General features: G+C 42.1%; 1 long non-coding RNA gene and 1 other non-coding gene across 2 annotated transcripts in view; one reads left to right on the forward strand and one right to left on the reverse strand.

Moving 5' to 3' along the window:
- Positions 1 to 22,165, forward strand: part of LOC132210859 (uncharacterized) — an 85,158-nt gene that overhangs the window by 5,423 nt on the left and 57,570 nt on the right. The gene's annotated exons all lie outside the window — the stretch shown is intronic.
- Positions 12,118 to 12,363, reverse strand: LOC125463887 (small nucleolar RNA SNORA53). Its single transcript, XR_007249928.1, has one exon. It is a non-coding gene; the product is annotated as a small nucleolar RNA SNORA53 (small nucleolar RNA).

Below are 22,165 nucleotides of genomic sequence, written 5' to 3' on the forward strand. Positions count from 1 at the left end.
ATATTATAATATATTAACATTATTTGCCCTTTGTTTTGAGTGATTTAGCTGTGCAAATAGTATTCAAAACATTTTCACATTAACTAGTGCACAGCCAAAGGATGTTAAATGTTGCCTCTCCACAGTGAGATGGGAAGAATTACTCGAGTGGAAAATCTGCCAAATTATTGCTTACCCTTCACTGCATGATGTTGTCTAATGTTGTGCTTGTAATGGTGCCAAGAAAAGGTCATTGTATTCAATCAGGTTTAAGCTTGAAAGGAGTAATCATGCATTTCAAATAGGTTAACAAACCAGTTAAGCATCTAAACAGTTGCCCTGATGTCGGTTTGAATAGAAATAAAATGGTATTAAAATACAATAGCACAATCTTTGCATCAGGAATGTAAAGATAAGATTGTTGTTTGCACAAATGGCCAATAAAAAGAGCAACCAGGAAGTCAGGTAGTGCTTTTACGATCAAAGTGGATAAAACTAGAAGGAACCCCCCAATGCTATACAGATGCTTTACAGACATATCAGATCTGAGCATGAGTTTGTAAAATGTTCACTTCCTTGTACTTTGACCTTAATATCCGAACAATTTTAAACAGTTCAGTTGTCAAGTACAGCGAGTTGATTGCTGCAGTTGACATGCCAGTTGTTATGTGTTCATTGCTATATCGTGACCATGTAACAGGAGACTAATAACTGACATGGGAATGCTAAATGAAAACCCAATGTCCATGTAATCTCCTGCTTGTGACATGATACAATAGTAACGGGCCATGATGAAAGGTCACATACCTGAGATATCAACTCTGTTTCTCACTCCACACATGCTGGAAATCATGCTAAGTGTCTCAGCGTTTTCTATTTTTCTGACAATACTTGACTTTCTGATTAATATTTGAAATCAATCCAAGACGGCAGAGGAGGGCTCTTTTGCTCAGGGCTAGTCGGCTCCTGTCTGCCTTTCTTGTTCTTTTTACATTTGCTGTCTTCTCTTTTATTTTCTTTTTCTATTTTTTTTGTTTTCTTTGTTTCGAAGCCTTGTTTGCATCAAGACCGTGGCTTGGAATCCAAGAGCGGGCTGCATGTGGAAGCGTACCAGCCTCCCGGCATTATGGGGAGGCAACAGTGGCAGCGAGGTCACGATTCCTTCCTCTGGCGACTGGAAACAGTGGCAGCAGTTAAAGTAACAGTAGGTTCATGATTCCTCCTGGGCATTTGGAGTTGGCGGAGGCAGTGACAGCAGAGCTCCTCCCAATGATTGGCAATGTGGACAAAGTTTGTCCTGGCCATGAGGTAGTGGCAGTGAGAATGCAGCTTCTCGCAGTGACTGATGCAAGACTCACAGGTTCCATACACCTTTGGTAAGATGGGCATTTAAGAAGATCTAGGCATCTTTCTTTAAGGTCTGGGCATTTATCTCCCCTTTGGTTCTGTTCCTTCTATTTCTCCAGTTGTTTTTTAAGTTTCATTTACTTAGCCAAAATGGCACCCAGAGAAAGGTGACTTTGTACCCATTACACCGTACTCCTGTATTCCTATACTTGTGATGTGACAATGAAATCTAAATATAATTATAATTTTAATTCCAATTCTAAAAAAGGGTGACATTGTGGCACAGTGGCTAGCACTGCTGCCTCACAGCGTTAGGGATCAGGTGCGATTCCACCCTCGGGCGACTGTCTGTGTGGAGTTTGCACATTCTCCCCGTGTCTGCGTGGCCTTCCTCTGGGTGCTCCGGTTTCCTCCCACAGCCCAAAGGTGTGTAGGTTAGGTGGATTGACCAGGCTAAATTACCCGTAGAGTTCGGGGATGTGTAGATTGGTTTGGTTATAGGGGGATGAGCATGGATGGGATGCTCTGAGGGTTGATGTGGGCTTTTTGAGGTTAATCGGTCTGTTCCCACCCTGCAGAGATTCTGCGATCTAATTCTAATTAAATCCTAACTAATTATTCCACAATAGATGCACGACACATGGAGGGAAACACCAGTGGTGGACAGTTTTGAAAACGGCTGATCTGGAAACCTGAAAGCCTACTAGTAGCATAGTTCATGTCTCAAAATGACATTATGGAAGTTCAAGTGCCTTCATTTCTCCTTATTCAATGGATTTAATTTGATTAGACACAATGGAGCTTATTTTGATGCAGTCTTTTTGTAATGATCCACCATAATGGAAGGGTCCCTGAAAGTTAAGGAAAACAGAATAATAACTATTACCTCAATTATTCTGCGGCTTTCATGACACAATGCTCAGGACACATCATTATGGGGGGCTGTTTGTCATACTGTAGGTCTATGACCAGTTGGTGTTCCATAGGGATCAGTACTAGGTCCACTTTTTTTGTCATTCACATAAATGAGTTAGATGACAATACAGGAGGCAACATTCGTAAGTTTGCAGATGACACTAAAATTGGTTGTCTAGTGTACAGAGAAAAACGATTATCAAAGATTATAAAGGGATCTTGATCAATTGGCTCAATGAGTTGAAGAGTGGCAGATGTAGTTTGATTTGGATAAATGTGAGGTATTGCATTTTGGTAATACAAACAAGGGCAGGACTTATACAATTAATGACAGGGCCCTGGGCAATGTTGTAGAACAGAGAGACCCAGAGGTTCGGGTTCACATTTCTTTGAAATTTGTGTCACAGGTAGACATGGTGGTTAAGAAGGCATTTAATATGCTTGCATTCATTGTGCAGGCCTTTGAGTACAGGAGTTGAGACAGCATGTTGAGATTGTACAGAATGTTTGTAAGGTCTGTTCTGGAGAACTTGTGCAGTTCTGTTCACCCTGCCATTGGAAGGATATTATTAAACTGGAGAGGGTTCAGAAAAGATTTACTTGGATGTAGCCAGAAATGAGAGAGTTTGAGATGTAAAAATAGACTGGAAAGGCTGAGAATTTTTTCACTAGAGAATAGGAGGTTGTGGGGTGCCGTTATGGAGGTTTATAAAAATATGAAGGGCATACATGAGGTGAACAGTGAAGATCTTTCACCGAGGGTGGGGGAGTTTAAAACTAATGGTCATATTTTGAAGGTTGAGAGGAGAAAGATTAAAAAGGACAGGATGGGCAACATTTTTACAGACTGTGATTCACGTGTGGAATGAAATGCCAGAGAATGCGGTAGATGCAGGTGCAATTATAACATTTAAAAGATATTTGGGTATGTTGGTTAGAGACAACAAAAATGCAGATGTCAAAATCAAAGGTTGACAAACAGGAGGCTGGAAGAACACAGCAAGCCAGGCAGCGTCTGGAGGAAAGGAGAAGTCAATGTTTCAGGTATTATCCTTCTTCATGACTGGATGTGGGGATAGGGGGAGCTGCAAATAAAGAGGGGATGCGGGGGGCGGGGGGAGGAAGTGGAATGATGATGATAGGTATCACTTGGTTGGTCGATGGGAGAGATGAATCCGGTTGGTGGCTGGAAGGGAGGGTCAGAGGTGCAATAGAAAAGATGGGGTGGGGCTGGAAAGCGGGCTGGGGGATGGGACGGAAGGTTATTTGAAATTGGAGAGCGCAGTGTTGAGCCCTCTGGGGTGTAGGGTGCTCAGGTGGAAGATAAGTTACTGTCCTTCAAATTTGCATTCTGAGTCACTGTGATGCTGGAGGAAGGTGAGCATGGACGTGTCGGAGGGGAATTTTGGTGGGGAGTTGAAACAGATGGTGACTGGGAGGTTAGTCTGGCCGTTACGGGCCAGGCAAAGACTAGTTGACCATTTCCACAAGCATGTTTGCCATAACAGCCATGAAACCTCTCGTTAACTCTCCGTCCCAGTCTCTCTTTGACATGTCCGGTCTCGGCCTCCTCCAGTATCACGGTGACTCAGAACACAAATTTGAAGGACAACAACTTATCTTCCACCCTCTTTATCTGCGGCTCCCCCTATCCTCACACCAAGTCCTGAAGAAGGGTTCTACCCAATATGTTGACTGCTCCTTTCCTCCAGATGCTGCCTGGATTGCCGTGTTTTTCCAGCCTCCCATTTGTCTATTTGGACAAGTTGATTTGATTGATGATTTGATTTATTGTCACATGTATTTATTACAAAAACCGTGAAAGGTGTTGTTCAGTGTTGCCACTCTCCAGTACCATCTTAAAATGCAGAAAATAAACCAAAACACAGAATATAAAGCCAGAAAAATAAAACAATGTCGTTCACCTTATAGTCTCATCTCAATGAATTTAGGAACAGCTCTTGCTTCTAACTCAGCCATGGGCCTGGATCTGGACTCCTCCAGGCTGATAGCGTGTGCCCCTACTGCTACACCAACCATTGTAATGCCACTGACACTGGAAGAAAGTGTCACTGCTCTCTGGCGCCATCTTGCCTTCACCAGTGCCACCGCTGCCATGAGTTTATGCCAACCTCACTCATGCAGCAGCTGCCAAAACCAGAGGGCCCTGCACTTGGCCCAAACATGCTGCTGTTGCTGCCTCTGCCATCAAGCACTGGGGCCTAGCCATGGACCTGGAGCTGCAGCTCAGCCAGCGAGACTGGGCCAGGGGATTAAACCTAGGATCTGCTCCTGAGTAGTTCATGAATAGGAAAGGTTTCAGGGAATATGGGCCAAATGCAGGCACATGGGACTGGTTTAGTTTGGGAACAAGGTATTTGTGGATTGGTTAGACTGGCTGTATGATTCTATGGCTTTTTTATTGTAGTTGTGCCCAAACTCTGATCTATGGCAGACTGCATGCCCTGACCTTTAAGAATTGGCCCTTCACGTTTAGACAATTCAGAGCTCTCTTCACACATTTCTTTACTGATATGTCCCCTCGGAATATTTTGTGCCTGGCCTTTTAGAACTTAAAGTTATTCTTAACCTTATTCTCTCACTTGTTGAGAAAATGTACCTCAGAACACCATGGTCTTTGAAATCAATTTCTAGAATTATAGAAAATACCAGGAATATAATTTTAAACATTCTTTGTGTCCATCCCACCCTATCCCATTTTCACACCAAGTTCCATGTTCAGCATTAGGATTCCAATATAATGGAAGAGAGTATAATGACATGGTGAGTTATTTAAAAATCACTTTTGATCTGATATATAGATAAAAATTAAAAATACTATTTTATAGCTTGAAGCATTTATATATCAATTTGTACAATTTTATTCACTGATGAAAAATGACCATTTTCTTGCACCTATAACAAAACACTTTACTGGGTCAAATACGCTTTGATAGAACCAGAAAGTGCCCAAGCAGAACTATCTTTATATAACATCTGGCTCACAGAATCACAGAATTTTTGCAATGCAGAAGGAGACCATTTGGCCTACTGTGTTTGTGCCATCTCTCTGAATGAGCAATGAGCTATTGCTATCCTCATCCCACGCACTCTCCCAGCACGTTCTTCCTTTGCAGTTAGTCTAATTTGCTCTTGAAAACTTCAACTGACCACTTCTCCAACACTTTGTCAGACAGTGTATTCCAGACCTTAGCTTTCACTGCGCGGAAAAGATTTTCCTCATGCTGTTTTTACTTCTTTTGCCAATTGTTTTCAATCTGGCATTGTCAGTACTTTCACAAGAGGTAACAGTTGCTCTCTACCAAATCTATCCAGGTCACTCATGATTTTTATACATCTCTAAATTCTTCTCTTGACCTTCTGCAAGGAAACATCCGCAACTTCTCCACTTATATTTAGAATTGAAGTTCCTCCAACATTTGCCTCTTTCCTGAAACACTGTGCATGGATCTCCCGCAGAGCGGTAATGGTGATTGACATGGTTATGGCACTGCTGAGCATTCCTCTGGACAATTGAGACTTCACAAGCCTGGGTGGCAACCTTGGGTTAGGCTGGCATTGTCTGATGAAGTGATCTCCTTTGTCAGTCCTGAGGCAGATGATGTCCCTCCTCTGCATGACCCCATTGACTAAGAAATCTGGCTCCCTGTCTGCAAAGTGGGACATCAATTTTACTTAGTTTGCAACATCCAGGGGAATTGTGCAGGATGGCTTTAGGATGCCAGTGCTCATCCGGATACACTGTAGCATTTAAAAGTTGCTGATCCATTCCAGGATCTCTGATGAGTGGTGAGCTCATCCGACCATGATGTGCTGGTAACATTGGTTTGGCGTCACATGAGAGGTGCTCCTTGGTGTATAGTTAGGGCACTAATACGAGAGATCTTGCTCAGCTTTATGGTGAGAAACCTTCTGTGAAACTTGACAAAATTGATACTTTGCCAAAACATCATAAGATCTATCCCATAATGTTTTTCATGAAGCTGTCCTGAGACAGTAGTGAGGGCAATCAATGCCCTTTTGATGCAGGATTTAGGAGGGCCAGGATAATAACATTTTTCTTTTATCCCCTCAAAGTGAAGCCTAAAATGATGAAAATACTTAAAAGAAATCCTGTGTTCCTGTACATGAAGATGCTAGCCATTTTTTTTCTTGGTTTAAGCTATCCATTTTCAAAATTGCTTTGCAAAAGTAATATGCTATAATTTTGGAAGGTAAGAGGCAGTAATCAATTTTTGGAAATTCCAGGAATGAGACAATTGCACAAAGATAAAGTTTCTTTGAAGAGCACTCACAGCATAAATATTCCTCTGTCCAGGTGACTTGTTTAATCCAGTTGCTCTAACCCAGTCATGCATTATACGACAAGCTATTTCATGTGAATAAGTACCTCTGAATCAGACGCTATGTTGAGTTGCATTTTCATTTTCTGTACATTTTTTGACTTATTGAAACACAACTCAATATACTAATTGAAATTAGGAAAAAAATCTCATTTCTTATTGTGATAAGCATTTCTGTGCCTTTCACATACAATAGAAAATGTTTATAGAATTACAGTTCATGCCGAGATTTTCCTGCATCTCTGCCCGTGTATGGAGAATAATAGAAAGACAGACCATTCAGAAGCGCATACCTGTCAAGAAACCAGCCTCACTTTCTTTGGCTCATTCAAACTAAAAGAAAATCAGAGAGATTTTAAGAATGATGGAGCCAGAGATAACACAATGTGGAGCTGGAGGAACACAGCAGGCCAGGCAGCATCAGAGGAGTAAGAAAGTTGACGTTTCCAGTCGGGACCCTTCCTTTGGAGGGGTGTGATCACACCTTATTCCCAGTGTTCCAGGGAATCTCCTCCCCTATTCCAAAGTAAAAATTGGCAACTGCTCAGTCACTTTTTGCACCACTCAATGTCACAAATAACATGGAGATGAATGAGATAAACTGGCTTTGGTTCATGATGCAATGTAGTTAAGGTTACATCATGGATCTTCAACAGCCACCGGTAACATTGGAACTGACAGGTAAGATTCTGCTTCAAACAACATCCAAAAGTTGAGGATGACAATGAGGACATTCCTCAGCACTGAAGCAACAGCCAGAATTATGTGTTGAAGGCTTGAAGTTAGGCTCAATGCCAACTGATACATCGGCACGAAAGCTGCAAACTGAGCTAAAGTGGCACGATGAATCAAAGGTTGTTCAGAAAGTGAGTGTGTTTTATCCTGTGATGGGTATCTCTGCTTATTAGATGATGGGATGTGCTAACACTACCTCTGTGTAATATTCATCCAAGGGCCTGCTGTATGTTTCTAACAATATCCAAAATGAGTTCCTAAAGGCTAGTGTCCAAGCCTTAGCTGAGGTGGATTTTCCTATTCAAAGATGCCGCATAACTTCAACTGAAACTTTTCCTTCCATGCTCTTAAATCAGTATTCCACAGCACAATAATATAAATTAAAACTGTGGATGCTGAAGATCTGAAACGACAGAAATTGCTGGTGAAACTCAGTAGATCTTGTGGTATCTGTGGGAAGAAAACAGAGTTAAGGTTTCAAGTCAGATACTCTTCATTAGAACTGATAGCAGCTGGGAAAAGCTGGTATTTGTGCTGAAACCAAGGTGTGGGAGGAAGGTGGAAGGGGAGAGGTGAGCGGATAGTTGGTGATGGAGCCCAGAGAAGGTGAAAGATATATAGAAAAGAGGCACAGCTAGCCCATTTTCTCACACTTTGCTCTTATTATTTCTTATTTAGATTTTCTTTTGTCCTGGCTTGTATTTAATATGTTCTTGCTTACCTATACCTTTCACATCTGTCTCTCTGGGTTCCATCTCCACTTATCTGCTGACCTCACCCCATTTTCCCCCCCTCTCCCCACACTGTGTCTTCCCATAAATACTCCTTTTTCCTACCTACTTATGGTCTGATGAGATTTAATTATTAAACTTGCTTTATCCCCACAGGTGTTTCCAGACCTCTGTGTATCTCCAGCAATTTCCATTTTTGTTCCACAGTTCAATGTTCCTCTAAATTTTGACTTTCCGAAAGGACTTGGCCTCTGAATGCATCTATAACAAAGTGATATTTTATTAGTGCTTTGGCATTGGTCGATATAGATTTGTACAGTACATCAAAATAAAATGTAACCAGTGTTATTCAGAATGTCAATGATGCCCAATGTCATTGAAACTGATATGGCATATCACATCACCTTAAGTTCAAGCCAGTCACATAAAATGCTCACACAGTTTGATGGCCCTTAAAGGCTAAGCACTTACATTAAACACTTCAAAAATGAAGCAGGCTCTACTGATTCATGATTTCCCTCGCTGTGCAATCAACAAGGATATATAGTCTTTTTTAAATCTATGTATTGTCCCATCAATTACAAAATGCAAAACATTGTACATAATACAATGTACTGATAGAAATTCAATCAGACAAGGGCCACCAGTCGCCCAGTACCATACTGTTTGCAATCTACTGTCTGTCTTTGACTTTGGGTTTACATGAAGCCTGAGACACTAGTTAGACAGACACAGATGTATACAATCGACAAAGTAAGCATTGACCAAGTTGAAACAAATGAAAAAGAAATTGCCGGAGAAACTCTTACAGGTCTGGCTGCATCTGTGCGAGAAAACAAAGGCCAGTGACCCTTCCTTGGAATTAATAGCAGCAAGGAAAAGACAATATTTCTGCTGAAGAGGGATTGTGAAGGAAGGAAGAGTCAATAGGTGAAGATGAAGTCAGGACTGGGGATGGGACTGGTATCGGTGTTGATATAGGTAAAGAGAGACAGAAAGTGAAAGAGAAAGAGAGAGAGTGTGTGAGAGAGAGAGAGACAGAGAGAGAAAGAGAGAGGGAGAGAGAGAGAGAAGTCTAGGCAGACAAATGGATTCTTGATAGTAAGCCAGGGATGAAGAGTAGTTAAATTGATGGTAATGCGGGCTATGAGTAGTTGATACCATCCACCTGGTCTGTACCTTTTGAACAGCTGATACATGCAAACAAAAGAATTAATTTTTATTTCTGTGAAGCTTGTAATCTGGAGTCAAGAAAATAAGTTTTTTGCCCAGTAGGCTGACTGGATTAAATAGATAGTAGAGGGTCAATTTCTTAAATAGATCGGAAGAATCTGCATTTATATTCCACCATCTGCAGACCCAGAATGTTCCAAAATGACTTGCTGTCAAAGTTGTACTTTAGGGAAACAGGGTCACCGGTTTACGTAAAGCAACATTCCTCAAGCAGCAGTGAGAGAAGTGATCAGTTATGTTGATTAAGGATTCATGAGGACACCAGGAAGAAGATGCTACCAAGGCCTCAGTGAAGGAGATCATTATTCCACTTGAATGTTTTAAAATTGAGGAGGAGATATTAAATTAAACAAAACACCAGTACAGAATGAGATGCATCCAAGGACACTGATGGAAATGAGAGTGGGAAGTCAGAAACAGCAGTGATAATATTCCACTGTTGAGAGGGCTGTGAAGATATGCTCTAATCTACTACGTTGTTCATACTTTAGCAAACTGATTTGAAAGATTAGGTTTGTACCACATTTTAATGTGTGCTGCTGCAGCTGCTAGTTTGCCCTTCTACATAATGCATTAATTTAAGGTTGGAATCCAAGACGAAAAGGCCTAAGAATTAGGTGCAGGAGAAAATGAATTGGCACCTTGAGATTGCTTTGCCTTTCTTTAGCACATGCCTGATTTGACTGTAGTCTCAACTCCACTTTCTTGGTGTCTTGCAAAACTTTTGACTACCTGGTGGATAAAATACCTGTTTAACTCAGGTTGGAATATATACAACGTCCCAGCTTCCACTGCCTTTGGTTATTCATATAAAAAGATACCCAAATCACTTTAACTGTATTGTTCTTGTAGTCTCCCCATTTAAAATATATATTGCTTTTCTTTGCTCTTACAAAAGTGGAAAACTCGCATTTTTCCCCTCCCAGACCCAATCTGCCAATTGTTTGTCCTATCTCTTAATTGAGGCATGAGAAATATTTCAAGATCACAGAGATTATAGATTATTCTGGTATTCAAGTCTGCTGCATCAGAATGTTATTGTAGATTAATTATACTGCCCTGTTTAGTGCACTGATGGTGTGTCTTTATTTAATGAATGTCCTCACTATGGAGGTAAGACCTTGTCTTCACGAAGGCTATGATTTGGCCAGTCCTAACAATTCTATTGAAGTCAAATGTACCTGTGACAGGTCAGTTGTTGAGGAAGGGCTCACTCATTAACCTTCTAAGCTCGGATAAAGTACATACTTCTTAGTGTCATAGAGATCCCTGTTCTTAGAAAGCATTACAATAAAATGGCATCCTTACTATCTGCCGCTTGAGTTCGCCACCGCCATCCTGAGAGTGTCTACCTACACCCCCATGTAGATTTGAAGAATGCCCTAGATGTGATTTACACTGTCACAAACACTCTCGAGACAAAATTCCCCAAGGCCCTATTTATTGTGACTGGTGACTTCAACCGAGCCAACTTCAAGAGGGTGCTGCCAAAGTATCACCAACACATCTCCTGCCCTACATTCTGGGCCACTGTTATATGACCATCAAAGATGCCTATCACTCCATCCCCTGCCCGCACTTCAGAAAATCTGATCACAGCGCTTAGTTCCTCCTCCCAGCTTACAAGCAAATCCTGAAATGAGAGAACGCCTCGCAAAAGGAAACAGCGCTGGTCCAAGGCTGTGGAAGACCATCTCTGGGGCTGCTTGGAATCGATGAACTGGACCGTGTTCAAGTACTCAGTGGAAAATGTAGATGGATACACCGCCATCGTCACAGACTTCATTGGCATATGCATGGAGGGCTGTGTACCAAAGAAGACAATCCAGATGCTCCCCAGCCATGAACCTGGGATGAACCAGGAAGTCCACTCCCAACTGAAGACCAGATGTGCAACATTTAAGTCAGGTGACCAGGACGAATACAGGAAATCCAGAAATGACCTCGGCCAAACCATCAGGAATGCACGGGGGCAGTACCAGACCAAGTTAGAGGCCTAAACCTGCCAAGCAGAATCCTGCCACCTGTGGCAAGGCCTAAACAACTTAAAGGGAAACAAAATGAAGCAGCGGAAGATAGCGGGCAAATACACATTCCTCTCTGCTGCCCTCAAAGCTTACTATGTTCAGTTTGAGCAGAATGCCAGCAGTGGGGTGGCACCTGTCCCGACAGCCCTGGACACACCTGTTCCCTCCGATGCCACTGCAGACATCAGATCGGTCTTTTGGGGAGTCAACCCAAGGAAAGCTTTAGGTCCAGGCAGTGTCCCCAGCTGAGCACACAGATCCTGTCTACACTGACTGGCAGAGGTATTCACTGACATAGTCAACCTCTCCCTCCGACAAGTTGTGAAACCCCCACCTGCTTCAGCAAGACTACCATCATCCCTGTACCTAAGGAAGCACATGCAGTGTGCCTTAATGACTACCGCCCAGTGGCTCTGACCTCAATAATCATGGAGTGTTTCGAGAGGCTGGTCATGGACTGCATCAACTTCAGTCTCCCAACCCGCCTCAGTCCCCTACAAATTGCCTACCAACATAACAGGTCCACAACTGATGGCATACCCCTCGCCCTGCACTCATCCCTGGAACATCTGGACAACAAAGCCACCTACATCAGACTTCTTTACTCATTAAATACAACTCCGCCTTCAACATCATTATCTCCTTCAGACTGATCTCAAAACTCCAGGACCTTGGTCTGGGCTCTGCCCTCTGCAGCTGGATCCTTTCTGACCCATCGGCCACTGTTAGTGAGGATAGGTAATTGTCATTTTATTGCAACATTTAAACAAGATCAATTTTGATGAGCATGTTCACACAGCAACAAAGTTCTAATGGTACATAACAGCCTGGTCATTGGCTTCAGAGAGGCTGGACTACAATACAGGGATATTACTCCTATACACCAATGAGTCAAGCACCTTCGACTGTGCAACCTCGAATGTTGATGAACATAAGCTGTCAGCACATTGCAGAATCTGGCACCAGGGTGAAAAGAAGCACGAGCAAGACAGAACAGATAGATCCAAAAAATGTGCATCGAAGGAGTGTGTTTACTTTAAATAACTGTCCCAACGAAACTGACTCAACACAGGACCCACCCCCCAAGGATGCTTCCTCAGCCCCCGACTGTGCTCCCTGTACACCCATGACTGTGTTGCCAAATTCTGAATGAATGCCATCTGCAAGTTCACTGACGATGCCATCATGGTGAGATGGATATCTAACAATGACAAGTCAAAATACAGAAGGGAGATAAAGGGGTTGGTGATGTGACGCAATGAGAACATCCTCTCTCTCAACATCAGCAATACTAAAGAACTCATCACTGATTTCAGAAAGAAAGAAGGAGAACATCCACCCATTTACATCAACGGAACTGAGGTTGAGAGGGTGAAGAGGGTCAAGCTCCTCAGAGTGATGATACCCGATGACCTGTCCGGGACTTCCCATGCGGATGTGACGGTCAAGAAGGCACAACAATGCATCTTCTTCCTCAGGCAGCACAGGAAATTTGGAGGACCCTCACCAACTCCTATAGATACACCATTGAAAGCTTCCTCTCCAGGTGCATAGCAGCCTGGTACGGCAACTTGAAAGCTTCCTCTCCAGGTGCATAGCAGCCTGGTACGGCAACTTGAAAGCTTCCTCTCCAGGTGCATAGCAGCCTGGTACGGCAACTTGAAAGCTTCCTCTCCAGGTGCATAGCAGCCTGGTACGGCAACTTGAAAGCTTCCTCTCCAGGTGCATAGCAGCCTGGTACGGCAACTTGAAAGCTTCCTCTCCAGGTGCATAGCAGCCTGGTACGGCAACTTGAAAGCTTCCTCTCCAGGTGCATAGCAGCCTGGTACGGCAACTTGAAAGCTTCCTCTCCAGGTGCATAGCAGCCTGGTACGGCAACTTGAAAGCTTCCTCTCCAGGTGCATAGCAGCCTGGTACGGCAACGTCTCCGCCCAGGACCATAAGAAACTACAGAAGGTGGTGTGCACAGCCCAGACCAGCACAGAAGCCAACCACCCATCCATGGATTCCACTTACATGGGTCGCTGCCACAGAAAGGCTGCTATCATCATCAAAGACCCATCGCACCCCTCCCTGTAATGATCTCCTACAACCTCTTCCATCAGCCAGAAGATACAGAAGCTTGAACACATGTGTCAGAAGATTCTGGAATAGCTTCTTCTTGGCCATTATTAGACTGATGAATGGATTCTCTGGCCTCAAATAATGCTGATCTTACTAACATTGATCTCACCTTGCGCATGCCTTATGCAATGTAACCTATATTATCTAAGTCTTTTTACAACCTCTGATCTGCATGTCCTTGCTTACTACGACGTGCCGGTACAGTTCATAAACAAAGCTTTTCATTGTACTTAGATACACATAGGAATAAATCAATCAATCAGACATACAGCATGGAAGCAGAACCTTCGGTCCAACTCGTCCATGTTGACCAGATGTTCTATCTGAATCTAATCCCATTTGCCAGCATTTGGTCCATAACCCGTAAACCCTTCCTATTCATATCTCCATCCAGACGCCCTTTAAATGCTGCAATCCTACCAGCTTCAATCACTTCCTCTGGCAGCTCATTACATTTACATGCCACCATCTGTGTGAAAAAATTTCCCCTGAGCTCCCTTATATATCTTTCCCCTCTCACCTTTAACCTATGCCCTCTAGTTTTGGACTCTCCCACCATGGGGGTAAGATGTCTTTCTTAAGAATTGGTGCTTTTGTCCCTGCAGTGAATCTACACGGCACCATTTTGTTTGCCTTTGTGTGGTACTCCAGCTGGCTGGTTTTGTAGCTTTCCCAATAAGGAAATGGCATTTTGTAAAATACCAGCAGCAGTATTTGCACACAGTCATCACTTTGAATGACTTCTTGGAAGAAAAAACTATGAAAATCAAGGTTGTAAATCTTTTACAGCTTTGTCCTGTAGTGAGGTAATTTCAGCAAATATTATCAGGGCTCAGAAAACATTCATGCATCAGGTATCATGCATTTGTCCCAATAATAAAGTCTATAGTAAAATGAATTATTTTGAGATCTAAAGTCTTAAACTTGCAGTAGTTACTGCTCTGTGATGTCACTTGGGACTATTTCTTCACTGAGCTGGTTGGATTAAGGTAAAGAATTGTTAAAGGCACAATGTTAATAAAAAGAATACCTGTGGATTATGCTGCCATGTCTTTATGACAGGCAAAATAATCAAACTGCTTCATTTCAAAACAATGAGTCTGAGTCAGAGTGCCGAGCTCTGACGAAGGGTCACTGGCTCCAAAAAATTAAATCTGTCTTCTCTCCACAGATACTGCCAGATCTGCTGAGTTTCGCCAGCAATTTCTGTTTTTGAGTCTTTCTGGAGACTGTCCAGATTATTGTGCAAGGGTATTGGGTCAAAGCTGGGGTCAGTTATCAAGAGGATAAAGACTGTTTAGGCTCCCCCATGAACAATTACTGTGTAGTTTTGGAATCAAAGGATTGCCAGTACAAGTGGAATTCAATCCCAACACTAGTCAGTGTCTTAACAACAGTGAGTTGGGAAAGAACCAGAGAATGAAGGAAACATGATGTGAGTTTAAATTTGAATACAACTAGTTCCAATTTGGGCCAATTCATTCAGGGTAGTCCATGTGGTTTAGGGACAGCACGCAAGCTGTTGGCTCATGTTACTGCAGTCAAAACAATAGACCTTTCAATTTATACAGATCTGGAAAATAAAAAAAAACAAAACAAAAACAAAAATAAAAGAGCTCTAAATACCCAGCTGGTCAGGCAGCATTGCCTGAAGAGAAACAGAATTAAAACTGAAACTGAGAACCACCCACCCACACTGCCCTCAGCTCTGACATTCCTTCTCTCTCTCTTTCAACCTTGAGCTGGTGTTCTTGCCTTCAGTCACTCACTTTTGGTTTCTGGTCTCTGACGAGAGAATTACCATCAACTGCCACTCTCCCTGTCCCTTCACAATGGCAGTGGTGGCATGGAGGGTTGATGGCCTCTGAATTTGCAGCTAACCTTTGGCAGGTTAGACTTCGCCACCTGGAATCCCAATGATATGGAAAGCGCAAAGGTGAACTTTTAGGTGCTTGAAAGTCACATAATTCAATCAAGTTTCCCATGGAACTGACAGATGTTCTCCACAGGCTGTTTGGCAGAATCCTGGCCATTCTTCCTGAACACCAACCTAACTGACATATTGAAGAAGCATAAGTTTATGTGAGAAACTTAATCAAGGGTTTCTCCCACTGAATTCACCGATCTGACATCCAAAACATCATTATGTTTAAATTGTTGACGTTATTCCTTTCTGCCAGAAACAGGCCTTTCTTCTGAATTAACAAGAACAGCAGATGCTGGAATCAGAGATAACACAGTGTGGAGCTGGAGGAACACAGCAGGCCAGGCAGCATCAGAGGAGCAGGAAAACTGATGCTTCGGTCAGGACTCTTGTTCAGAAATCAGAAAACCAAAACATCAGCTTACCTGTTCCTTTGATGCTGCCTGGCCTGCTGTGTTCCTCCAACTAAACGCATTATAATATCCATTCTCTGATGCCACAGCTTGTCTATAGTTTACACCCTAGATTTAGCATTCTTGATAGCGCTGTTAATCTACAACTGACTAGTAAAGCTGCGTCACTGCTAACTCGAGTGAAGTTGTAGTATATGGGATGACAGCATGCTGTAAAGACAAGATTCATCTTTGCATTTGGCCCCACTTTCTCTCTGAGCCCTGACAGAATGTCTTTCTGATGTAGCAGGCAGGAGTTAGAACTGGGGGTGACAGCCAATCGTTTCGTCATATGCCAGAGGCTTGGTCAGACATGATCACACTCTCCTCTCTCACACAGAAAACAGAATATTGGAATCAAACTCATGTAATGTTCACAATGGCTGTTACTCCTGCCTGATGGGACTGTCACCTGAGTACAGATGGCAATTCAAATAATGGCTCAATAACTAATGACTTAGAATCCAGTCAGCCAAAAACATGTTTCCGGCTTATGAAAAGGATATTTTCCCCTTGGTCAGTGTTCTAATTTCTCTTGACATTTCTTTACTGTTCAATTTAACAGCATCAGCAACATCGATGCCAAAAGTATTTCAAGTCTTCAAATAATTGTGGCCAAACTTAAAGATTATTCACGTCAAGAGCATAGCCCTGATGAAACGATTGTTCCACTTGCTTGAGTCTCATGTCATGTGCAAGATTAGACTGGGATATTTCTTTTCCTTCCCCTTTACATGGCTTCCAATTCCAACGAGATCCAGATGACGCATTACATTGCACACATGCTTTCAAACCCCATTTGGCATTCTCTTTTTTTTTTGGGAGCTCCTGGATCGTGGCAGTGTGTCTTTTCACTGTAAGAAGACTTTGATCTATTGTTTGTTCTTTGCCAAGTTGGAAGTTTTCTTGCACTGATTGAATCAAAACTCTGGGTAAAGATCAAATTCTGAAGCACGCATCTAAACCTGGCAATCCTTCTCCTGGTGCCTTGTTATTGATGGAAACACTTAACTATTGCAAAAAATATATATTCCCTTGAAAATTCTTGTAACAACTCTTGGCTCTGAAAATGACCAATAATTTTTGATATGAGACAAAATCATGATCTGAAAGAAAATCAAGGGAGCAATAAATCATCTAATTTTGTCCTTCTCACTGGTTCCTAAGCACATGACGAATGTTGTTGCATGAGCTGAAAGCAATGGTTTACCCTGTTTTCACGAATTCGTCATTCATTTTGAGCAGGGATAATGGTCAATTAAATCACATGTGTCCTGGAAAGATGGAGAAAAAATTGTAAGTGTGGACTTTGGTAACCATGAACCAAATATCTTCACTGGTAAGTTCCAATTTGTCAATCACGTTGGTATCTTTTGGCTTCCTCATTAGCCAAGGTGTACAGAATGACTTTCACTTGGATGGTAATGCCAATGCTGGAAATATCATTGTCAAAGATCAATGAGTTAAATAAGTTTAGATTAGTGATTGGAATTGTATGTAACCATGTGGAGAAAAAACTATGCTTTTATGTGTGAAATTGTATCAGACTGTCTACAAATGAATTGATAATAAATACACAGCCACCCTCTCCTTGTTAAATAACAGAATTCACACTGGGTGTGCAGTCTTGGGTTTTAGTAGCATTTAGCGTGATCCTGAACTTTGACTGTTGTAAGGGTCATTGCATTTACCAATTCTGTAGTGGACTCCTGGATTTTCAGAACATTGGAATGGTTTGATAGGATTTGGCAGTTTAGCTGGAGGGGCCTCTGTAGATTGCTAACACTGTGGAGGAGGAAGCTAGAAGTTGGGACAGTTAAGGCACAGGATGTGCGGATTCGTTCACTACTGGATCCTCAGCATCTCTCAGCATGTATTAAATGTAGAAAGACAAAAAAATTACTGATGAGATAGAGGCCCTTTATCCCATCATATCGTCATAGCTATATGAGTGGCACCATTGAGTAGCACCTAGATGGTAGCTGCGACAGCCCTCCTAGGGGTGAGGAGAGAGTGCTGTGATGGTAGCACTTCACAAACGCTATAATTTATTGTGGTTGATTTCTGGATTATAAGCAACTTCTTCAACAAATAAAAGCCAATGCTGCATAAATAAATATTCAGATTCCACTCTACATGGATGTGCCTCTCTGGAACATAAAAATAAACACATGGCAGCTTTAATAAAATGTATTCTTAGTTTTAATCCAACAAAAGTTAGCCAGCAAATCTCACTGTTGTTTGGAAGTATGTGAGAGGAGCCAGTTTTACAATCAATATTCCCCCATGAATGACATGTCTAACTGTTGATTATAAATACTGACAGAAATTACCTCAAGTAACATATTTTTTACATGAGATTAGAATTTTTTTTGGAGATTAAAATAAAGCTAAGTACAAACAAATGATTAACTTTCATTCACCCCCAGCGGCTGGACAAACAAAATTTGATGTAAATCATCAAGTTTTGTTTTGAATGTTAACTATAACCCATTCAAAAATAGGTTTGATTTCCAACTTACAGCTTCAGGAATTTGAAAAAGTGGAGATCTAGTCCTGAGGCTGACATCGGGGATTTGTGATTAAGCACTTATGATTGGGCAAAAGGTCAAAGAGGTCCAGCAAGGTTCTGTCCACTGGCCAATGTGCGGGTTTCTCTCACAACTCGAAGTTGCAAGTTCAGAGGAAAATGTCTGCCCTCGTAACTGGCAGCAAATAAGGCATCTGCCAAGGCTCTTCAAGTCTTTCTGCCAAGGCTGACTGGAATTTTCCAGTTGGCCTACTGGGCTCCCTGCTGTGGGTGAAGGAAACCTGCAGGCACTAGACCAGGTAGCCAATGCCCCTCTTCCATTTCCGATCTTCACGGTTCCTAAGGCCTTGCTTGTGAAATGGCCTCAATTGCATATACAGGCCACAGTGGATGGGGTAGCTCTGCCATAATACAAACATCAGAATATGGAGCCAGGTGAAGGCCATTCAGCCTTTGAGTCTGCTATGCCACTTTATATGATCATGGCTGTTCTCATCTTGGCTTCAACTCCAGTTTCCTGCCCGCTCCCCACAACCTTTTAATCCTTTGCTAAATAAAAATCTGTCCTTCTCCTTCTTAAATTTATTCAGAGTTCTGACATCCAATGCTCTCTGGGGTAGTGAATTTGATAGATTCACAATGCTTTGAGAAAAGTAATTTCTCCTCATCACTGTTTAAAATCTGCCATCCCTTAGTGCAAAACAACAACCTCTCATTCTAGATTGCCCCACGAGGGGAAACATCTACTTTCCACTTACTTTGCCAATCTACTTTAACATCTTTTCTATCTCAATTAGATCGCTTCTTGACCTTCTAAACTCTAGCAAGTAGAGGTCTATGTTGCTTAACCTTCCTCATAAGACAGAATTTTCAACTCTGGAATTAATCAAGTGAACCTTCTCAAAATTGTCTCCGATGCAATGACATCCTTCCTCAAGTGAGGGACAAAACTGTACACAGTAACCTTCAGGCAGCAGTGGGAATCCTAACCTAGACTATCAAGTAAGTCTGCAACAAACACCTCCACTTTGACGCACCCTATCTTTGTTCTAGCCATATTGGCAGCACTCCCCCCTCACCCCTGATATTGGGACTGATGAAATCTCGGTTTTGGAGAGTCTCCAGTCTTGAGAACCACACACTGTCCTTAATTGGATAGTGAGCACATTTTCTGTTCACAGTTTTCCAACCTGAGTAAAAACCTCTTCGGGATCAGGCACTAATGTATCTGGGGGGTAAGGGGGGTGGGCGGAATCATGACCCAGAAGCATATTTGACCTCAAAACCCTGACTCCAGACATCAAACCTTGCCGGGAAGTGTCATTTTTTGATCTGTGCTTGAAGAAATTTGTCATCTGAAATTAACACAGCAAATATAAAAACTAGATGTCTTTCTTAAGATGAAGTTTACCCCAATTTCAACAAAATTGAAGGCATAATTGATGTTTATGATAGGATACTGGTTTCACTCGTGATGACAATATTCTATAATTTGCAGCTCAAATATGTGCAATACAGAGAAACTACACCTGATCTTTCAGAGTGCAGGTTGTCACTAAATTGCATCATCTGTAGATGAATTCGCTCATCTCCAAGGGGCAAGTTACAAAATCAGCATAACCCATCATCTCTCTCTATCCCAAATTACATTCCCCATGAAATGAGAGAAAAAAATATGTGCCAACTCATTTTAAATAAAAATTGAGAAGCTATTGAAGTTTATCATTCATTTTATGTTTTTTTTTCAAATGGCCCTCGAACAGAAATGTTATGAAACACTAAAGGCACGATTCAATTTTCCATTGAAGGTGAAGTTGACTTAACATCTGTCATGGACATGTCAGCATGCTTGTGGTGAATCCTGCCTTTTAGTACTTTCTCTCTTACTCACAAAGGTTTTAAAATTAATACAAACACCACTGGAATGAAATGTTGGACATTTCTTCGTTAGCCTTTCCTCAAATATTTTCAAAAGTAGGTATTGTTGGAAGATGAAGAGAATTGTTATTCATTTGCATTGTAAAATACTGCTATGTGTGCTGGGGCACTCTCCATTGAAATGTTCAAAGTTCAAGTTCTGTCTTAAACAAAGAATGTCAAAGCTTTAACGCAAAAACAATTAGTCTACATGCAAGCTTTTGAAAGAGTTTGATGCCTTTAAATAAAAACATTAATTAAATGCTTAAATACACAAATCTAACTTTATATTTCAGTGTAATCTTACATCTGTTTATTTTGCAAACCATATCTTAAATAATAAAAAAAATTGAAAAAAAATTTTGTTTTTTAGTTTTGCGTAGCAGTTTGTTTCAAATTAGCAAACAGTGAATGAGAGTTGGTTGAGCGCAGGAACTTCTCTGCAGAACTGTCTAAGGAGTTTGGCATTACACATCCGAAGCATTATAGCACCACCCCTGATGGGAAGGCATAATGACATTGTGCCAAATCTGAACAGGCATTTATTATTTTCAACGTAGATACAGGAATTTTAAAATGAGTAAAATGTGACAACAGAAAGTAAAGATTTGCAAACTGTAGAGATAGAGTATCATAAATATATAGATAAATCTTTGAAGCAAGCTGTGATGCAGCTGTGACTTCAGTAGTCATGTCCTAGTACTCTGCTGGAAGATTGGAACCTGTACAGCACAGAGCATAATGCTCTGCAGCCTTACCATCATGTACAGTCTGTTATTAAACATTATTAAAAGGAACACAAAAGTGATATTGATCTTGTCTGAAGACCCAAAGAACCACACTACAACATGATTACAGTGGCAGAGACACCCATCTAAAATAGATGGCATTTTTCTCAGAGGAGCCAGAGCATCTAAGGTTGAGGAATCACATGGAAAAAATTCTCCGAAAACTCCCTGAATACAGCGACATGAAAGTTTACCTGAAATGAAGCAAAGTGAGGCATACCCCAATGTAGCATTTCTGCATCATGTCAATACCACTACCCTCTCCATAGCTCCTCTGACGCTGTCAGAGGACTGATACAAGTACTTAGAAAGGAGTTCTGGAAGATGAATTCCCACAACTACAGAGCAGTCTCAGTTTTTTTGGCACCGGTGCCATTTTTAAAGCTCAATCCTGCACTGGGTGAAAGGCTGCCAGTGTGGAGCTGCCTTGCATTGTTCATGTCAATTTCACCAGATATGTCAGACAGAGGGAGATAAGCAAGATAACAAAGTGTGGAGCTGGATGAACACAGCAGGCCAAGCAGCATCTCAGGAGCACAAAAGCTGACGTTTCGGGCCTAGACCCTTCATCAGAGAGGGGGATGGGGAGAGGGTTCTGAAATAAATAGGGAGAGAGGGGGAGGTGGACCAAAGATGGATAGAGGAGAAGATAGGTGGAGAGGAGGGTATAGGTGGGGAGGTAGGGAGGGGATAGGTCAGTCCGGGGAGGACGGACAGGTCGAGGAGGCAGGATGAGGTGGTAGGAGTTAAGCACCCTGCTTGGCAGAAAAGGGTCTGATGCCATAGTGGAGGTGAAGAGGAGGGTCTTCCTCTTCCTTCAGGACCAACAGAGATGACCACACTGCCAGACACTGCTAGCCAGGGCTGAGGTTGCCACCTAGTGTCAATTGTGGATTCACCATCCAGAAGAATGGCCAGAAATGCAGGATGAAGCTCAATGACCGATTCTACTCCCCCAGGGAAAAAATGCCACCAGCTTCTCCTGCTACCTCACACTCACTCAATCTCTTCTATTACAGACATCCCACCAAGGCTCATGTTCTGCCACTCTAACTGTCACATGTAAAGTCTTCCGTCACTTGCTGTCAACTACCTAAAC

Source organism: Stegostoma tigrinum, chromosome 22, assembly GCF_030684315.1.
Source record: "Stegostoma tigrinum isolate sSteTig4 chromosome 22, sSteTig4.hap1, whole genome shotgun sequence".
NCBI classification, from domain to species: Eukaryota; Metazoa; Chordata; class Chondrichthyes; order Orectolobiformes; family Stegostomatidae; genus Stegostoma; species Stegostoma tigrinum.